At 43.7% G+C, this 21,488-nt stretch overlaps 1 long non-coding RNA gene across 2 annotated transcripts in view; it reads left to right on the top strand.

The window, feature by feature from the left end:
• Positions 1–1,069: 1,069 nt before the first annotated feature.
• Positions 1,070–21,488, top strand: part of LOC138730820 (uncharacterized) — a 29,954-nt gene continuing 9,535 nt past the window's right edge. For both annotated transcript variants that reach the window (XR_011339097.1, XR_011339098.1), the window contains exons 1-2: positions 1,070–1,257; positions 19,723–20,002. This is a non-coding gene — a long non-coding RNA (uncharacterized lncRNA). The remainder of the gene's footprint in view (positions 1,258–19,722; positions 20,003–21,488) is intronic.

A 21,488-nucleotide genomic window follows, 5' to 3' on the forward strand; every position in this document is an offset into this window, starting at 1 on the left:
TACAAACCCCTTCCAATGTCTCCAGGTGGGAGACCACAACAGAGAAGGTGGAATTTGCTCAACATCTTTAAATTATATTGAGTTACTGCAGGGTCTAAGGGAGTTCTGCAAACCACTGGTTCTAACTCAACATTATTCAATTAGTCCACTTTGCTGATTACCATCTGGGTCACTGTTGTCAGGGTTACAGCTGGCACAGCGTTTACCTGTTTACCCATAGATCACATTGGAAAATACACCTGGGGATATAGAGGTGTTAAAAATAACAGACCTGCTACGTAACATGATTTCAAAACATTCCCACTTCTGCTTTATGGATCCTAGTGTGAAGTTCAGCTCATTAAACTTGTCCCTCTTAAGTAAATCATGAATAAAACCAGTTTTTTGTGGGATCTCTGCACTGATGGTGGATGTGTGATGCAGAAGAGGGTGTCCAGGGTGACTTTACCTGTCAGATAGTGTGCATTATGCACTGGTCTTCACGTGAATCTAGTGATCTCTAGAGATTGTGTCTGCTTGTGCAAGGCAGACAATGTCTGAGGGCGTGTGAGACTTCAATTATGGAAATATGAGACCCAGGACACATAGAGATGAAATCACTGTGTTTGTGCTATGGTTGTATGTAAAAACACACAAGAAAGACAGGAAAGCATGAATACCTGTATTCTGACTGTTCCTGCTTATGAATTTGGGATTGTGTGTCCAGCTGCACCTATAAGCAGGAAAGCCTGTGCCCACAACAACCTGTGTGTTTGAGACATTTAACCTGCATGGTTCTGTTTGTGAGGTTGTAAAATGTACGTAAGCGCAAAGAGACAAGGGACGAGAGAGGGGGAATTAGCTCATAAGAGTTTGGGATTGTGTGCCTGCATGGCCAGGTGTCCCAGTGTGGGCACGACTGTGTGTTTGCTAAGCAGCAGCTAAGGGAGGTCAGTCTGGGACAGGCCAGTTGCAAACATAGGATCATCAGGAGACCAGAACTGCAAGTGACAACAGCACTGACATCACTTGCAGTTCAAGCCCAGATAAGCCTGTGTCACAGAAGTGCAAAGGCTTTGCAGCTGAGCACTGTCTGCGTTATACTCCAGAGAGCTAGTGAACTTGCAGACAAGTCATTTGTTTTCTAAAAAGGCTAAATCCTTACTTTGGCTGAGATGTACCACTGGCTTGAAGCTCCCAAGGTCTAAGCAAAGCTATCAGTCACAGTCAGCTGGGCTGGACTGCAGGAAAGCGGCCCTCCAAATCTTTTAGAGACAGGTAAGTACATTGGGATGAACTGCTGACCTATTAGAAAGGCAATTGCTCTAAACAGATGCATAACGGAGAGATATAAACTGGCCCCTATTTCACTTTCAAGGAGAGGACAAACTATTTACTGTCCTGGGAGAACCTCCTTCTTCACTGTCTGTAGATACGTGAGCCAAAGACCATAACAGGAGACACAACAGGAATAATACATGCAGATTAGGTGGCATTTCCCCAAGCATTTGGTGCTGCCTGACTGTGTTTTGCGACCGATTTACCATACAGCACAACTGGACAAGCACTGAGCCTGTGTGAACTACCCCATCAATTAATTGCCTTCACAAACTTCTTCTTTGGCTGTTCAGGGCAACTTACACCCCAGATGAAATTGGTCCTGTGCTGTCTGTATCACCCCATCCAGGCCAGCTGCAGGTGCTTCTGGGAACCTGTCTGAAGATGCATAATCCTGTTTCCCAATTGCTTTGTGCCCCAGAAGTAGCATAAATTGCTAGGGCATTGCCCAGAACCCAGCCCAGTTTCCGTGTGATCCCTCTTCCATACAAAAACTGAAATCACTTTATCCACCACAGAAATACAGCAAATTCCACCTTGGGTAGAATATGACAGCTATTTAAGGATGATGCTACACAGGCTGAGATAGGAAGTGAAAGCAACTGTAAGTCGTGCAAATCCAAGGGGAATACAGATAGGAAGAATATTAGTCTGCAAATGGGAAGGCGTCCCAGATCACTGGTACTCAGACATTCAGTTTTGTATCCAACCAAACGGCAGTGACTGATACTGCTCTCTGTGACCATACTCCCTTGCCAAAGACCTGATTAGAGGTACTTAACACGCTTTGTTCTTGCTGAACAATAACCTTTCTAGCACTGCATTTTTCTTCTGAGAGGTCCCACCCTAAATACTGATCAAAGTCAACCTGCTTAGCTTGATAACAGCAGCTCCATTAAAAATCTGTCTCATGTACTGATGGTGCCTTTTTCTATCCCCTGTCACGAGCTCATCAGTAAACAGCTAAGCAGAAACTTGATTAAAAATGTGAAAAAAAGTTTTTCTCCTCTACAGGAAGATTTAAAGCAGAGCTGTTTTAAGGTCCTTCCCACAACAGGTTTTCACAACTTATTGCCTGAAATCACTCACACAGAACTGTCTAAGTGTGAGCTGTTCTGCCCAGTGCGATTGGTGTTCCTCCCACTAACACATCAACTCATCTCAGCATTCCAGCATCTTTTCAATGGTTTTAATACTGGAAAGAACTTATGCAGAGGGAATTCATAGTCAAATATCAACAAATAATTTACAAGCAATGTTTCAAAGAGATTCTTGAAGGACACCAAGATCTCAGTTTACGGCACAAGTGTTTGATTTCTACCCTCTTGCCACAGACCCTTCAAACCAAAGGACAATTAGATGCAGAACTGAAAGCGAAACAGCTCAAGAGTGGTTGGAATCAGTAAAAATTTACTGGTCACAAAAATCTGGACTAAAACAGAGTGAGAGAGCTAGTCCCTCACTCTGTGTGCACAAACATACTTTGAGGAGAGCAACTAGTGCCTTTAATTTGGGGGTTTGGGGAGGGGGAGTGTTGGATTTTTTCACTCCTTCTGCCAAACCCTCTTCACTCACTTGCTGTTCTGACCATGTATGACTAATGCACAGCATCTTTGGGAGCCTTTGGGACTCCTTGTCTGATCCCTGTACCAAACATGCTCTATCTGACCATCAAATTTAATGAAACTTGCTGGAATGAAATATTTTTGAGCTCAGCATTCCAAGGACTGACGTTGCCTTGATAATGATAAAAGAAATCATGTACAAGTTGGGTTTTTGCTTCTCCTTTGAAATGTAATCCTGGGGCAGTGTGTAAGGAAGTAATTGCATTTGGAAAAAAAAAAAAAGAGAGAGAAACAGAACCATGTAAAGTTGTAAAGTCAAGATTTGAGAAGCTCTCAGCACAGGCAGCAGAGAAGATTTGAATTGGAATCTGAAGCACAGAGAAGGATTGGCAGTGGGAAATAGAAGATGAAAAGTGAACAGGAGGTCACTGGAATAGCACAGTAGATAGAGGGGTGAAAGGATAGAATGAAAGAAATGTATTAGAGATGCATGCATTCATCTATGTACATATATTTCTGCATTCTTACCTACTCACTACTTGTTTTCCTCTACCCATCTGTCTCTGTGACCAAACTGCTTCCCTATTCTTTCTCTTTCAGTCTCCTGCTTCTTTCTCTACGCCTTCCTCTCTTTCTAAACTTGCTTTTCCAGTACATCTCTGCTTCCACAGAAAAGTGGTCCTCTCTCCTCCCATCCATTCAATCCACCACAAGCCACATTTATAGCTCTCTGGACACAATGAAATTGTAGTTCCCCGGTCCATAAATAATCACTTATTTCATGTAAATTCAGGATTATTCATTTCCAAGGGAGGGAAGTAAATTTAACAACTTTTTGTAAATGCTATTAATTTAAAATTAAATGAATGGAGGGGGGTATGTGTGCAACAGGACTTTATTAAAATACAACGAGATTAGCAAGGTCTCATTCCCTTCAATTATTAACAATGTACTTGTTCTGCAGAAAAGTACCCATGAAAATTTAAAATAGATGAAAATGGTTGTTCACTTAAAACTGTTCAGTTAATCTGTGAGAAATGTTTTATTCAAAAGCATTAAATGAATACGGCAAGGTTTGATATGCGATAATCCATCATTCACGTGGCACAAACGTGGAGATCGATAAAATGTTGTGTAAAGAGACGAGGTGAACATGGCATCTTTGGAAGATTTCTGCACAGAAGGCTTGTTTCAATTCATGGGATGTCCAAAATCAATATGAAGTCATAGATTTTACAAAGTGGATGCCTTTTTGGTTTTTCATTTATAACTCTGCAGGCTCAGCTCACATTTGGAGGCTGGAGTGGTATGAGTTGAGGGGAGAAATCTGTGTCTCAAAAGCTTTGGTATAAATGACCACCTAAAGCATTGAGTTTGGGAAGGGCCACATCACTGGGGTTTGGGGATAACCACCACAAAGCCAGTTGGGAAGGAAATTTGGATGTGGATTATAGGTCATATAGGACTTCAAAAGTTCAAAGCAAGATTAAAAGGCCTGGCCTCAGCCATAGTAAAAGTGGAAACCCACCTAGGAACCGTGTATCTGGACCTGGCTGCTGTGGCTGGATGCAGACCTTGGGGCCAGGCATTTCCTTGCAAGCTACAAGTAGAATTAGCAGGACTGTGCACTGCTTGAACCTGGTTGGCTTAGAGCTTCAACTCCAATTTGAACAACCTTGTTTTCATTGCTCTCACTGTTTGCTGTAGGGTCAAAAGACAGCCATCTGAATGGATGTTGCTTTTGTTCTGAGAAAAACACAAAAGAAGGACAAAACAGGGAAAAGAGAGCAAATCCAGTAAAAAATGGAAGCGTTTTGCACATGGTGCCCATTGCACCAGTTAAGCTTTGAGTACAAGGGGCTCCTTTACCCAGCATGATTATTTTAAGGCTGTGCAGAAGGTTTATTTCTGGTTTTATTTGAATAAAAGTGTTTTGTTTCCTTATGATGCTTCCTTATGATGCATGATGTAAATGTACTGTTACAACCCCTTAATTTGCCTTATTTGGGTCATAACATGCACAACACTGAGAAAATACGGGACTGGGAACGTGTGCCAGCCCACAGGCTCAGAGGCAGAATTAGAGGGATGCATTTCACTGAGTTTCTTGCTCCCGTTTCTTTACTTCCTTTCTATGTTTCTGCAATTACTGCGCTTTCCAAGGTGAGATTAGGCAAGAACAAGGCTGCTGATCTAAGCGCACAGATTAGTTTTATCTCTTAAGGATAAGGCTACTCAGCTCATGATAGTCTGTTATCTGTATTCATAATGAGCAGAGACGTAATGGAGAATCACCAGACTGCAGTGAGTAGCCAAAGTGAATTGTAAGCAGCGTCTGTGTCTTTGTTTAGCCTGCTCTATGCTCTGATAATACCAGACTGGGCAACGAGACGCCAAATAACTCCCATTACCGTGCAGACACAAAGCCGCGCGTCACAACCACGGCAGCTTGGGCAGATGAAGTTGGCCTCAGCTAGTCTAAGCCCAGGAAAGGAAGAAGGAAAGAGTGAGGAGGCAGTAATTCCTCATTTAAATAACAAAACTGGTAACGAAAAATACTGAAATATGCCCAAGGTACCACAAGGTAGGATGTAAGATGTCTGTTCCTATTATAATGGAGCAGAGAAGAGCAACGAAGCTGGTGAAGGGGCTGGAGAACAGGCCTTATGAGGAATGGCTGAGAGAGCTGGGGGTGTTCAGCCTGGAGAAGAGGAGGCTGAGGGGAGACCTCATTGCTCTCTCCAACTCCCTGAGAGGAGGTTGTGGAGAGGAGGGAGCTGGGCTCTTCTCCCAAGGGACAGGGGACAGGATGAGAGGGAATGGCCTCAAGCTCCACCAGGGGAGGTTCAGGCAGGACATTAGGAAACAATATTTCACGGAAAGGGTCATTGGGCACTGGCAGAGGCTGCCCAGGGAGGGGGTTGAGTCACCTTCCCTGGAGGGCTTTAAGAGACGGGTGGACGAGGTGCTGAGGGACATGGGTTAGTGATTGATGGGAACGGTTGGACTCGATGATCCCGTGGGTCTCTTCCAACCTGGTTATTCTATGGTTCTATGATATGATGGAAACAGTAGCTGTTACATCAAATTGGCTTCAAGGTGGAGAGAACAAAGAAAGAAGATGATAATAGAAGTAATTTTGTTTCTCTCTAGGTTATCCTAAACAGACGTGTATTGTGATTGTTTGCTGGGTGAAAGAGGGTTCTTGGTGATCTGACCTTCCTCACCCTGCTTAAGCCTTACACAGCTCTCTATACCTCAGCTAATGGAATATTTCCTTCCTGATGCATAACAGATACATGGTTTAAGTGCAAAAGCTAGGGAATTATTTGCAGGGAAGAAACAGATTCTTTTGCAGTTTCTCTGATTCAGTAATAAAACTGCTACCGTGGCTCCAAATTGCTCTATGCTGGCACGTAGAGACTGTGAACTGTGCTCTCCTACAAACCCAGGCAGAGCAGCAACATGGAGAAAGGAATAGCTATAAGTGCACAGGGCTTTTAAGTGTCTGTAGCAGCATCTTTGGTTGATTAAAGAAGTGCTCGTGTTAATCATATCTTGTGCTTAATGAACTAACACAAATTGCATCAAGCAGTGACTTTTTTATATAACATGATTACGTATGAAACAAACCTCTGCAAGAAAAATAAGCCAAAATGACCATTGGAGGCATTCCCTTCCTTCACTTGAATGACAGATCTTGGAAGGTTAAAATTAACAGTGTTTCAAAGCTACCAGTGAAATGCTTTGCACCTTCTTCTTCTGATGAGGAGAAAGACATAAACATCTAAAGTGGGAAACTAGAGAAAAGTATAGACAAGAGCAGTGTAAGTGATGTAAGAATATCCACTTTATCAGCTTTTCTTCACGTTCTACTGAGTGTCTCACCTTACTTGTCTAACTAGTGAGCCCTGGGTTTTGTCCTGACCTTTCATCATTTCTCGTATGTTCATTGCAAGTGTATTCCTGGCTCTGTTTCTGACTCACAGCATGAATTTGGATACATTTAATTCATTTTCTCTGTGCCTCAGCTTCCTTTTCGGTAACATTTAACAAGCTGAAGTCACCAATATGTGTGGAGCACTTTGAAATTCCAGGATAAAAGTCAGAGACTATCTTCTGCTATAAAAGATGATCAAATTTGTGAATGAATAAACCTAGGGTCAGATAACATATCGGAAAGATATTTGTAAGAGATAATAGAACATTTATTTATAGAGCCATCAGAAGGCCAGACCTGGTCTTCTTGTAAATGGAATCAACAGTCCATTTCTTTGGGCTCTAGGCCAGTTTATACAAAGGCTGACACTTTATTAAAAACAGAAAAGGTCTATTTTCCATTTCTCAGGGCAGGCTTTTTCATTGCCATATGCTTTTGCTTCCCTATCTATCTTTTTTTCCCAGTGATCTGATATGGTTCTGCAATCTATTGCTGTATTTGTCAGCAAAAGAAACTGATCTTAAAAGGATTGGGGAAAATTTCTCAGGCTTCTTTTTGCCTCTATGCTGTTTTTTCTTGTCAGTTTTTACCCCAGCAGCTTGGACGCAGTGGCACATGGATTTTTTCCTTGTTTTTTCCTGTGGCAAGGAAAGGAACCACCCAGTTTTCTGAAACCTGAACAACTGGTCCCCTCTTAAAGCCAGTTCAGTGAAATGTAAAGATCTGTGACCTGCAAGGTGTGAGCAGTTGACCTGATTATCCTCAATGAATGCTCAGTGTTCAGAAGAGCTAAGAATCCTTATTCCTCAGTGCACCTCTGTGGATCTGCCTAAAAGCACTTGCCTAAGGACATTCTAGCTCTCATGTTTCCCTCAGGATCAGAAGTATCCAGTGGGCAAGGATTATCAATAAACACTGAGCAGCAGTGCTTTGTTATCTGTATCTTTATCAATTTTTGCTTACTTTTGCAATGAAATTGCATTGGTAAGGAGCATTAAGTCATAGAATCCTAGAATCCTAGAATGACCAGGTTGGAAGAGACCCACCGGATCATCGAGTCCAACCATTCCTATCAAAAGTCCACTAGGCAAACACAACAATCTAGTACTCCCCACATCTTCTCCGTCTGGGGACGTGAGAAGAGGCAGGATGTTGTGAGATTTTGCTCTTCCTTGCATATCAGCAGTTTTCACTTCCTTAGAAAAGAAGGGCCATGCAGACTCATGGGTGTACAGCAGCCCCGCTGCATCAGCTTGGTGACATCAATGACATGAAAACACATACAGCTGTTGAATTTATCTAGGGTCCAGAACCCCTGTGAAAGACCTTTTCTAACAGAGAACCTAAGCATCCAGCCTCACAGCCAAAAGACCTCAACTGCCAAGGAAAAGTGGGCAAAGGAAAGACAAGTGTTTCCATACTGCATAGTTGCAGCGTGGAGCTGAAAGTGTATTCAGGGCTGAGCTACAAAGAAGGAAGGTGCATGAATCCTTTTGGATGTGAATGGAGCAGTCACTCACAACCAACTTGCTCCTATAGCTTTTGCAGTTTGGCTGAAGTCCTCATAATTTTTCCAGGCATTTCTGCTGCAGTGCAGCTATTTCAGCCTGGTCAATGGCTGATAAACAGCATGATGGCAACGTATCAAGGTGCCTTTATTTGTTTCAGGGAGGAATTTTTTGTCGTTATATTCTTGCTGAAATAGAATTATACTGCACATTATTCCCAGATTAAGGAATTTGTCTGCCAATTCAGTTCAGCCTAAGCCAATCCAATCTACCCATCCATATGCAGAGATATTCAGGCACCCACTTGAGAACTGGAAAGTGAGAAAGTAATAATTTTCTGACCTGCAAAGATGTTGCTGTGAACAAGGTTAACTGAAAGAATTAATCTTCACTGAGCGATGTTTTACTCATGGGGTTTTCAAGGTTGAGGACCAGGCTGCCTGGGCGCTGTATCATTTTTATCATGGCACTTCTTCATTTTTTGTTTTACTATTAGCACTTGCCTCTCTCTCCTCCCCTCTCTTTTAATTTTCAACCTTTTTGTAAATGGTACTGATTTATTTGGCCTCTCCATACCTCTCTCCCTCCCCTCCTCTCCATTTAACTCTCCACAGGAAGAATGAATTTAAAGTAGTAGAACTGCTTCTACCCTGGACAGGAGGGTTGTGCAGTCAAAATTGGTTAGTGACTCTGAAGAGCTCAGATGCTATGGTAACAGAGGCCACAGAGGTATTCAGACAGATATGGTAGCTGTCATTTCCTTTCCAGTCCCCATTCCATACATCTTCTTTGGCAAGGGCTGCCTTTGAATTCTGATTTCAGGAACCCCCAGTTTGAATTGCACATGGTTTCGCCTCGTGGGGGGTGGGATATGTTTGTTTCTGTAACATATGTCCAAATTACTAGGCATTGCAAACGTCATAAGGTTTAATTTTCTTCTAAAGAAGCAAAACTGACAATCTGATAAATTCAAGTGATTTCCATATAAGCTGATGTTCTTCAAAATGAAGTCTAATAGGTAAATTCCATGTAGTCTAGGATTCCGCAGGGAACTCACTGCACAGGTACTGTACGCATGAACACCTTTCATTCTGTTTAAAAAACACTCACAGACCTTAAATGCTTTTACTGCTTTTTATGTGCACAGGAAGATTCTAAGAATGACTGTAAAGAAAATAAAACTTGACTAAATAGGGAGAGTAGATCATATATCAAGCTATTTGGTCTGAACTCTTTGCCAGAAAGGGTTAGAAAGTTTGAACATTTGAACATTTAACCCCTTCCAGTTTCATTACTTCCTCAACAAGAAGAGATTGAGGGATGTAATGACTTACAGCATTGCCAACACTATTTTTCATTCCTAGTTCCTATGCCTCATAGAACTGTTGGCTGGCTGACTGCCCCAAGTGCTCAAAGAGTATTTTGTTGAACTATCTAATAACAAATTGGGTTTTTAAAATTCAGTTAAATTTCAAAGTGGTTTGCAAGTAAAAGAATAACTTCTTTTTTTCTAAATATCTTGCCTTGAATTTCCTAACCTTTACCTTCAATTTCTCAAGATCTGCCTTCAATTTCTCAAATTAATCCCAGCAAATTAATTAAGAAGTTAATCTGCCCTCTCACCAAAATTTGCTGGGGATCCTCCCTCAGTTTCCCTCAGCCTTTGCCTTTGGAAATCCTTTTCATATCAGCTGTGACAATGTTATCATCCTAGCTGTTACCTGAATCCCTCTGGAAGCTGGATAGCTTTAGGAACTCCATAGCCCCTGAGCTGAAGTCAAATCCCAACCTCAAAATTCTCCTCAGCCTCCACAGTGGATTAGCCAAGCTCAGTATAAATCCCTAGCACCCTGTGCTTTCTCCTGTATTTTTTTGGACAACTGTGAGTTAAAGAAACAGAGCTGAAATTCCAGTCTTGCACGTCTGCCACTGGAGCAGATTCACTGCCTGGGATAATTCCTTTGAATTGAACAGCACTAACCCAGGGATGAACCCAGCCTACAAGCCATATGATGCTAGGCACTGTAAATCCCCCCGTCACACTTCTTGCTCCGACTCCACAATATTTATTGTCTGAGCCAGTGAAGCAAGGAGCAGTGTCACATGTTCACGACACAAATACGCTGTCAGGGAGCCTTATGCTTGATGGCCTGGTTAGCTCAGGTGGGGACTCAAATATTAGCAGCTTTTATCCAAAAGGGGAGGGAATGATCCATTTCCAGGATAGAAGGTATAATATTGAAATGATCCATCACAGGTGATGTACCCGGATGGCTTTATGAATGAGACAATAAATGGATTGCCCAGTTCTCCGCTCTTAAAGCAACAAAGCTGAGAGGTAAATCCTTGCGCTATGGATTCTGTTTCCTGAACAGGAGATGCACCGTATCTGCTGCTTGGAAACAGAGAAGTAAAACGGAAATAAGAATTGAGAGTTATGCAAAAGGCTTCCTCCTATTGCTTTAACCATAATACAGTAAACTGCCAATGAGCAACATGAAGACCAAGTAGATAGATGGGCAAAGAAAGAGTTAACCTTAAGTGCCTGCACTAAACCAGAAACTGAACTGACCTCAGCATTGGTCAAGCGCACTGTCATCCAAATTATATTTTATTGCATTCTTATTTTCATGAAGTGGACCTAGGCAAGTGATGAAATGCTTTGGGATCCCTCCAGAAGAAAGCTGCTATAGAACCCTGGTAAAATATTCATTACTGCCTTATTGTGCTTTATGTACCTTTTAAGGTAATTTCCTGCTAAGACTCTGGTACTAAACAAGATTATACCAAGAACCATTGCAAGGTCACTCTATATATCTAATTTTTCACATTGAAATTCCTCTTCTGCCATGTCTGTTGATTGTTTTGTGTGTTTAATTAGTTATTATGGCTGTATGAATAAGGTTTCTCTTGTCTGTCAGCATGACGAACTAGCCTATCCATAATGCAAATGACAACCTCTCTTTAAGGACACCCATCACATATAAATGTTAAGTGACAGAGCTTGTGATAACACAGCAGGTTCCTGCTCTACACCCTTCTGTCCTGAACCATGTCAAAGCCATGTCTACAAATTGATTTCAGGTTTAAATCTACTCTGGCTGATACAACTATAGAGAATTTTCAACCGCCTATCAGACTTCATTAGGTTCAGCGCCTCACGAATCTCAACCAGGTTATGAGAGCGGGCAGTGTCATACTAACTGCAGCTACCTCTCTGTCTCAAATCTTCTTGCTGGCAGCGGCCAGGATTCAGAGCAAATACAAGAGAATAATAACAGGAAATTACTGAATAATCAGACCGTCGGATAAGCATCTTCCTCAGCGCTGCCATTTGGATGCTGGCTGATAACCTGAGGCGCAGCACTGATTCGGTGACAATAGCCTCTGAAAAAAAGTCCTATTCTCTCCACAGGGAGCAATGAGCCGTCTGCCAGGACTCTGGGGTGATACGGCTGCAACTGTAGGCTATGTCGATAATATCTGAAAACCACTATTGGCTAACTCTCAGAAAGAGATGCTCTCCAGTGTAACTGGGAATTGTTAAGCTCAGTATTATTGTCATCATTTATCTAGCAAAGGGAAAAGAATTACTCAGTTGTATGAGGGAGACCTATGGCAGAGTTCCCTTCAGGCTTTAAATCACACACATTTCATAGCTAAGCCATCTTTTGGTCTGGCACCTCATGGTTAAGGCTTCAGATGGTGTTGAGTTGGGAACGGTGAGATCTACTAAAGGAATTGTACTTTATCTCTGCATCTCTGTAAAAAGGAGGGCAACGCTTATCTTGGTCACAAGACATTGATGAGGATCCTTTATTTAGTTAAATAACTAGGACTAGGTCTGTCCTCTTGTAGCACAGAGTTACAGTCTTAGGTTATTTTCTTCACTTGAGATCACAAGCACTCTGGGATAAAACCTCGTGCACTAACTGTGGTCAGGTCAGTGGAGTTACGATGCTGAGCGTCTGGCTCGGTGTTCGGCTTTGATGCTGAGCAGTCCCAGGTCACCACGTGCTGAGCCCACAAACCATCCTGCTGTGGAGAGGTCCTTTGTTCCCCCTTGTGCCTTCCTTCAGTGCCCCACTATTTCTGCTCACTTGGCACGCCCGCCTGCCTGGCTGCTCCCTGAGCCTTTTCTACTTTCCTTTAATGCTCGCTCTGTGGTTAAGAAAGAGGTATTTGCAAATCTTCCATGTTTTCCGAGTTGCCTGAATTCCCCCATCACTAAGGTGTATGTGTGCAGATGCCTGTATTTCCCCAGCGTTCCCTTCAGTGCCTACGCTCAGCGCTTTTCTAGCGCAGAGCCAAGGATTATTCTAGTGGAATTACAAGAGAGGAGGCAACTCCGTCTCTGCAGAGAAAACAATTTCACAGAAGACTACACTAGGTTAGGATGGGAAGCAGGGACACAAAGGCAGTGAAAAAGAAGCTGATCTCTTTTTGGCTTGCCAGAATGAAGAGCCAATTAGGGTAAACTGGCATCCAGGGTATTTTTTTTTTAAAGGACAGAAAGGCAAGGAAGCGTGAGGTGATTTGATTCCACCTAACTTTCTTTGCCAGCTTAATTACTGTTGTATCTCCATCCATCCCCTTCCTGGGCACTTTATTCTTAATGTTGCTTTTCACGTGTCCCCCAGAAAGCTTATTCTGCTTAAGAGATAAAGGAATGGGATGTGATTCAAAGAGCGTGGTACGCAGGTACCTGGGGAAGCAGGAATGGGGAAGCCTGTGCACCTGAGCTACTAATCCCATAGCTGATTTTGGACAAAATACACATTCTTTGTATTTAAGAAGCCTAATGATAGAAGGAATGGGCCTTGCTGTGGTTTTGCAGAACTGAGATCAGCAGAAAAACAGACAAACACAGGTGGGAAAGAAACAGTTGAATACTTGACCACTGGAAAAAAAAAAAAAGCCATATGAAATATCTTACTTTTGTATTGTGCACAGGGCTGCCCAAAGCACAAGTCTGAAAAAGATTGATAAACCCCTTTGTGTTGGATTTCCAGCTCAAGACATGTGGTACATGCAGCTTAAATATAGAGGTACACGTACAAACTATTTATTTTGACCTAATGTTGCATTTGTGATTCAGGGGGACAAAGACAGAAGCCTACAGCTCTGTATCATCCTCCAAAGCCTGTACTCTAGCTCTGAGTTGTCTATCATTTATGCTTTGAAATACAGGCAGCTGGTTAGCTGCAGGCTTCGTTCACTCTCCAGAAAGTTCCTGAAGCAAAATTCAAATCCTAACGCAACATCCAGTATAACTCCATGCAACCAGGTTGCATCAGCCTGGCCAGGGACACCTAGAGACCACAGCATGGTGATGCTGCAGATGGTAATTGCTTCACAATTCTTAACCTCCTTCAACCTGACAAGGAGCCACATTTCAACTGGTTGTGCAGCCTTAGCCTGATTGCTTCACAAAGTTAATGCAGACAACCAGAAGCACTCACAGATTAAATTCTCAGCATCTATAAATGGCTTGAAGAAGCCTCAAGTGAATGAACCCCCTCAGGGCTGGAAGGGGAGTCAATAGTGTTACAAGGCGTAAGAGAAGAAACACACCCTGTTCCTTCCTTGCAGACGTTACAGGCACGATTTATGGACATAGGGCTTGTATGAACGGGTGGAAAACCAGACCCAGGAGATTAAGCCTTACCTTTCCTGTAAATTTGGAAGAATTCAAACAGAATCAATGAAGTATGAAACATACATACGAAATAAATCAGCATTTTTGTATTTTTTTTCTTCTAACTTCTTCCCTTGATCTTACAAAGTGAAACACATTTGAGGAAGCACCTTGCTTCTTTGAGATTCCCACTGGTTCCCACTGCAGTGATGTGCAGCTGGAACACATTTCTCATCACTGTATATGAAGCACAAAATAAAGCTTTGGGATGGAAAATAACAAGGCAACTGATGACCTACAACAACAGAGGGAGCTCAGGAAATGGAAAGAATTCAAGGACCCTTGGGAAATCTGTTTTCTTCCCATATTGCTTGTATCGTATTCTGCCCAGCGAGACCCTGATCGCTGGTTCATCCTCTCCTATAAAGGGAAGGCGAAGCAATCTGGAGGGCAGAGTGCTGTTGTACATCTCAACAACACTGATCTCTTTCTCCTCACCTGTGTCTGGGGCTGGCTTGCCTTGTGCAAGCAAAACCTCAGTTTCTCTATTTGGGAAAGGAAGATAACGATCCAAACCTTTATAGAGGCATTCATGGTAAGTGGACAGAACATGCAATCTAGAGCTTGGTATAGTGATATAATACAAATAATGGTAGTAACAACAAGACATTTTGTTTTCCTCCCTTCCTGACCTTCCTCCCACACACCATTCATGCCAGACGCTCTCTGAGCTCTCAGCTCCTGCGGCTTAGCAGTTTTTAGCCAGAGACGCTGACAACAAAAATAAAACACTTTAACACATTCCATCTCTCTCACTTCTCCCCTCCCACCACCCTTTCGCCGCAGGAGAAGATGATCGATACTGCAAGCTGACGTCTCCAGCTCTCTCTCAGAGCTGTGACGCTTGCTAGCAAAGGGAAGGTGGTGATGAGGCCCAAGCGCCATTGCTCACAGATGTGATTGATGATGACTGTGCTGGAAGCTGGGAGAAGATTGGTTCCTGGGGCTGATTGATAAAGTCTATCATGCAGCACGAAGCAGTTGGGAAGAAAAATAATGGGCTGTCTGATTCTTTATAACAGTGACTATTTAGCGAGAAAAGCTTATTGAGGGTTTTTCCTGCTTAATTTGTAATTATAGAAACTTGGTTTTAGATACAAATATTGCTAGATCTTACCTTTATTAAGCAAGGTTGATCAGGACTCGATGATCCGACACTTCCAACCTGGTTATTCTATGATTCTATGATTTACGGGATATCACAGGAAGCCACAAACATTCCTTGCTGCTGGAGTGATGAGCTGGATTGTTCAGGCAGCCTCGCTCAGCAAAGGGAAGACCCAGTCAAAGAACCCATTTAAGGAGTTCACTTTCCCTGGTAGGAAAAAAAAAACATGAATTAATGATCCGATGGGAGACAGATAATGCTGTGATTGAGGTTTTAGTGTGTTTGCATGTATATTTCATAGACCTGTTTGCTTTTTGAAGTTTAAAGCTCTTTGATTATTCCTTTTGATCCTTTTATCTAGATTTTCTTAAGCGCCAGTCGCAGCCCTGATTTTGACTCGTAGGCTGGAGCAGGTGAGCTTTCTTCCACAGCTAACAAAGACACGCTATGCAGGGGACAAGAGGTGATTTTTAGACAGGGTTTAAATTCGTGACAGTAGCACATAAGGGTCTTTGATCTGACTTGACTGTCTCCTGAAAAGGCTTGGTCACTTTAGGTAGCTGCGGTACACAAGCCATCGCAGAGGAAAACGGCAAATGTAATCTTTTTAAAATTTACTTTCATCATGTAAAATTCTAACCGTACCCACAAACATGCAATTAATATTCTGTGTGTACTGGTACAAGTGATTGCTCACCTAACACCACCACCTGAAAGGTCTTCAATTGCTTTTCTAATCCCTGTTTGCGGGAGCTGCTTACCACTCAAACATGAACTTGGCAATTACAAATGGAACGGGATACGGTGAACTCTGAGCAAATAGGAACTCAGTAGCTGTGTCGTTCTCAGCCTCAGAGATGCAAAAGCAGGAGGAATTACCAAAACCAACAAGAAAATAATCTCTTTAATCCTGAAAATTTTTTAAACAAGTTTAAATAATTGATACACTGTCAGAAGCAGCCTGAATTCACGGAGGGGAGATTAATATTAAATGAGAATGCTTCTCCCTCTCTGTATGGGAAAGGATGGCAAAGTAATTAATGAGTCTTTTGCACACTACAAAAAGCATAAGGTAGGTAAAATGCTGGTGAAATTGTTCCAGTTGCTTCTTCACTCCAGATGTCAGACACTATCTGACCAGCGGTGTAGTGAAGGGAGAGGAGGCTTCCCAGCTCTGCCAACTTTGTTCTTACGAGAAATAAGAACCAGGAAATGTTGGAAACAAAAGGAAAGAGAAAAGAAACAATCTGAAAACCTGTATGAATAGTCCTCCCTCTGTGACCCCGAGCTTTAGGAGTTTTAAGGCTTGGCAGCATCCCTCTTGCCGTCTCCTGCACTGTCCCCCTTCTCGCTGAGAGTTTTTGGCTTCTCTGCCCTCCTCAGCGTTTCACCATGTGCTGGGGTGAGAAGGGACCGAGACACGGGCCACGCTGGCATCAGGGCCTTGCCAATCTGTTGATCGTGGCGCCTGGCCAACTGCTGAGAGACAATCAAAGCCGATGGCTCCAGATTGCCTTGCGACACTTTCCCAGCGATGATCCTTCAAAAAGATGCGGTGCCGCGCTCTGAAGCCAGGCAGATCACAGGGAATGCAATTCATTAACCTTGCCTGGGGCAAGGCTGGAAACGCGTGCAGCCCATAATACAAAATGGCAGTTACAGTGGGAAGTGGAGGCACAACTGCAGACCGAGCGTGTTCCGCTGTGCGAATGCTTCACTTTTTCAGTCATGTTAGTTCAGATTAAATAAGGCATTTATGCCCATATCTTCAAAAGTACTTAGATGCTCAAATGCTGCTGAATTCAGCATCACTTTGGCACCTTTGTGAGCCTGGGTCTTAAGCCTTATTCCCCCAACATAGTGCACTATGCTTAATGCTGGGAAGGCCACTGTTCTTATCAAAGTTTCTATGTTGCTCACTCTCTTACCAATCACAGAATCACAGAACAACCAGGCTGGAAGAGACCCACCAGATCATGAGTCCAACCATTCCTATCAAACACTAAACCATTCCCCTTAGCACCTCGTCCACCCGTGCCTTAAACACCTCCAGGGAAGGTGAATCAACCACCTCCCTGGGCAGCCTCTGCCAGTGCCCAATGACCCTTTCTGTGAAAATTTTTTTCCTAATGTCCAGCCTGAACCTCCCCTGGTGGAGCTTGAGGCCATTCCCTCTCGTCCTGTCCCCTGTCCCTTGGGAGAAGAGCCCAGCTCCCTCCTCTCCACAACCTCCTTTCAGGGAGTTGGAGAGAGCAATGAGGTCTCCCCTCAGCCTCCTCTTCTCCAGGCTAAACACCCCCAGCTCTCTCAGCTGCTCCTCATAAGACCTGCTCTCCAGCCCCCTCACCAGCTTTGTTGCTCTTCTCTGGACTCGCTCCAGAGCCTCAACATCCTTCTTGTGGTGAGGGGCCAGAACTGACCCCAGGATTCGAGGAGCGGTCTCACCAGTGCCGAGTACAGAGGGAGAAGAACCTCCCTGGACCTGCTGGTCACGCAGTTTCTGATCCAAGGCAAGATGCCATTGGCCTTCTTGGCCACCTGGGCCACTGCTGGCTCATGTTCAGTCGCTGTCAACCAACACCCCCAGGTCTCTCTCCTCTCCAGGTCCTCTCTAGACAACACTAGTCTGTCTTCTTATACAGTCCTCATCACAGTAATACATGAAGATTTTGCCACAAGCTGAAAGCCAGCAGCTCTGTCTTTGTCTCGCTCTTATCTCCCATTCAGAAGCAAGATCATTATCTTCAATATACCTATAAAAATAAGTACTGTGAGATTACTCAGGGAAAAAGCAGGCTCTCTGTATGATAGGTAGCAATACCAGGTCAGGTTAGCAGTTGCAAAATGCAGCAGAAGAAAAAGAAAGGGAACATATATCACTGCAGAATCCCAGCCTGATGTCCTGGAACGGCGCCTTAGAGTCTTGTGCCAATCTAACGGGTTTGGCTGGGATGGTGAGCGGGATTGTACTGAGGGTTATGCTTCCCTTACTGTTTAAATGTAAATAGATAGAGTTTTATTAACCTGCCCCCTGCGGTACCTAATAAGGATCATGTCAGAGAGGAGAAGCAATAAGGAAACAAACAACACTTTACTGTATCCTATATGCATGAAGATGAAAAGGTGCTTGGCATCCAAAAATCTCAAAAAAAAAAAAAATAAATGCAATAAGAACTAATTCATCAGTGACCAAGTGTTTAGAGGCACTTCAGTATCATTCATCTGGGGGTCTTTACGCCACCTGGAAAATACAAACTTGCCCAAAACCCCATCGCTCACAGCTGGCAGGGTTGTGAAAAATAGCCTGATTTCTTGTGTTCAAAGCCTCATAGTGATTAATGCCAAGTGGAGGCCACTGCATTCATACCACTTAAAGTCCATCAGCTTCAAGTCTGAGATTCCTAGATCAAACCCAGTAATTGTGCTTCCTTTAGTGCTGGTCTCTTGAAGAACTAAAGATTAATTAGATGGCAGAACAAGCCATGTTGTAGGTCTGCTGGCTGTGACCAATCAGTCTTAAAAATGGGTTAGGTGGCAATATCATACATTGTTTTATAACCACAAAGGCACGCAGCACGACCAGCCATCCTGGCAGTGTGGAGTAAGGCTGTTAGTGAGTGATCTGGCAAACGGTAATTGGTACCCAGCGGCAATTTACAAGCACGGGCAGCCACGCTGGTGCATTTGATTCAACATAACACTGATGCTGCTGATTGACAGCCTCTTCCATCACACATGGCACTAGCTGAGAGACTCTGCAACCATGTGGTCCTTGCTGCCCGCAGGAGGCTCACTGCACACAACAAGATCCTTGTGCCAATGGAGAAATTGGCTCCCAGGACAGGCAGGAAACAATACAGGACATGCTGCAGGTAACAGAGGCTGATGTCATTGGGAAAGTCACCAAACTGGCACTGGAATATTGGAAAGAGTCTTAAATTCTCTACTAACAGCTGAGCAACTGGGCTTTCAGTGTAGCTCAGTGGTTCCCCGAGGTTTCCTAAGAGAGGAGACCATCTCTCACACATCCATTAAACGTGCTGTTATTACAGATGGCAGGGAGATGGAGGATACTTGGCCCTGGGTTGAGAACGTTATTATTTCCTGATCATTAATACACTGAGTGGCTTCTTACAAGCTGAAATATTGCAGAAAAATGTGAAATGCATAAGGAACAGGGCAGGAGTTCACTGTAAAAAAATTTGTCACCCAGGGGCTGATTCCAGACCCTATGCTTTATGGAGTATTTTAAAGAAACAGGGGTCTGTTCTGTAGACACCTTACCTACCCAAGTCCCTCTCCCATACACTGACACCAGTGCATGCTTCATACTGGAGATCAGCTGGAGTGCTGAAATTGCTTTTTTGGAATGCGCTTTCTGACTGTGGAGTTTCCAGTGCTTACAGATGTAATGTTCCTGGCACTATTTGGTGCTTTTGCTAAAAACCCTTAGCTCTCAGAGTCATCAGAAAGTTCAACTTTCAGGCAGATTAGCTTACAGACAGAACTCCAGGGATCTAAACCTCTGCAGGTAAATACCAAAGCCCTATCTGCTTCCTCATTTCCTTTTTTTTTTTTAATTTTAGGATCAGCGAGATCAGATAAAAAGCCTGACTCACGATTTTCCAGCACTCCAGATTAGCAGCTGCAAAGTTGCTGCTCACATAGGCCGGCACGTGCTTATTAAATGCATCAATTAATTGCAGCTCACGGTTGTCACGCAAGGAAAGACAGGGGTTCTGAAGCAGCCACGGCTCTACTCATTTGCAGCCAAAACCAGATGCCCAGCTAACCTGAGGTAGCACTGAAGTCGCACGCAGTGAAAATCCTGCAACTCTGATAGAAGAATAATTGCCTGCTCTCTCGGTACTAATACATTTTTGGTTTCTGGTTGGCTGCGTCTGCATCTGGCTTTGCAGCCTGCCTGCCCCTGAAGCATCTTTATTGGATTCTCTTGGTTTCGTAATTTACTGCATTTTTTAAACCAAGTTCTAAATAACTAAAACAAGCCCCAGGAAGGCTCATTTTGCTGAAGGAAACCAAGGTACAGACAGGAGTATGGGGTAGATCCAGGCAGCCCAGGTGTGACATGAAGAACCTGGAATACATTCCAGGCTGGAAGCTATTTCACTGCAAGTGTTTGAGCTGCTCTTCCCTCCCTTGCAGACCAGCAACGGAGCCTTGAGCACAACCAAAGCCCACGGCACAAACACTATAAATAACATTAATGGGGCCACTGCTGGTGACATCAGAGTAGAAACTGGCGAGGCTGGCAACTGCAAAGCAGCAGCAAACTGAAATATTTTCACCCTGAGTGCTTTCTGGAAATCGACTTTTATCTCAGAGGCTGAGTCAGGGGCAAGTAAGGGCGTAGCTGACTCCCCCCCACTCAGCTGGCTGCTGCGGGACTGCCACTTCTGTTTCACTGCAGGACAAAAGAAATTTGAGAGCCATTTCTGACCCCCCTCCTCAGACTATAGCAATTTTCATGGTAGGACAAGGTACATATTCAGACAGCATAGGAAAAGTGGCTTCTGCAAGTATTTTCTACTACCCCATGATTCACACTGTGGGGTGCGTGGGGAGGAAATGGTGCCAGGACTTAAATAAACGCCGTGTCATGACACTCTCTGCAGGGGCTCCTCCTTGATACGGTAGGCATTGCAGTGCTGCCACCAGAGCCCCATTTCTCAATTTCCCACAGCATCTCCTGGGAAGGGACTAGCCTCATTGTTGCTCTGTGCTGCTCTAAAATTAGAACACCCGATCCTGCATCTTCTTCTGTCAAGCAGAGCCAGAGTAGCCTGTGGAGGACTTCTCTCCCTTTCTCAGCAAACACCTCCAACAAAACCTTAGTAGGAGAACAGTTTTACTGCCAACGTGCCATTCTGCTGGGATTAAAACTACTGCTAGCCTTTGGATGGGTCCTCTCATGTAAGAAAGCTCTTGGAAACAAAATGCACTTTGCATAAGTGGCCATGAGCACCTCCAGCATAGTCACGACATAGCCAGGATGCAAAAAAAGTGCAAATTGGGCAAGGAATGCCCCAGTACAGAGAGCTTTCTTCAGCAGTGCCACAAGAAGACAGAGACATCGTTTTGCTTGGTCCAGGTAGACTGAAGAGCACAGGAACTAAGGACAACATCACTTCAGTTAGCAGCTAATATTCCAGGGTCTCAGACAAGCTTGTGCTGTCTGTACTGAGAGCTGTGCTGCTGCACTTTTGATTTTTTTGGTGCCCAAGCTCTCTAGCATAAAGATAGCTCAAGTGCATCCAGATGTGCCACGTACACAGCTGCAATATCAGCATGGCTTTTAATAGCATAGATAGAAGTGCTGACATTTAACACC

Source organism: Phaenicophaeus curvirostris, chromosome 25 (assembly GCF_032191515.1).
Source record: "Phaenicophaeus curvirostris isolate KB17595 chromosome 25, BPBGC_Pcur_1.0, whole genome shotgun sequence".
Taxonomy (NCBI): Eukaryota; Metazoa; Chordata; class Aves; order Cuculiformes; family Cuculidae; genus Phaenicophaeus; species Phaenicophaeus curvirostris.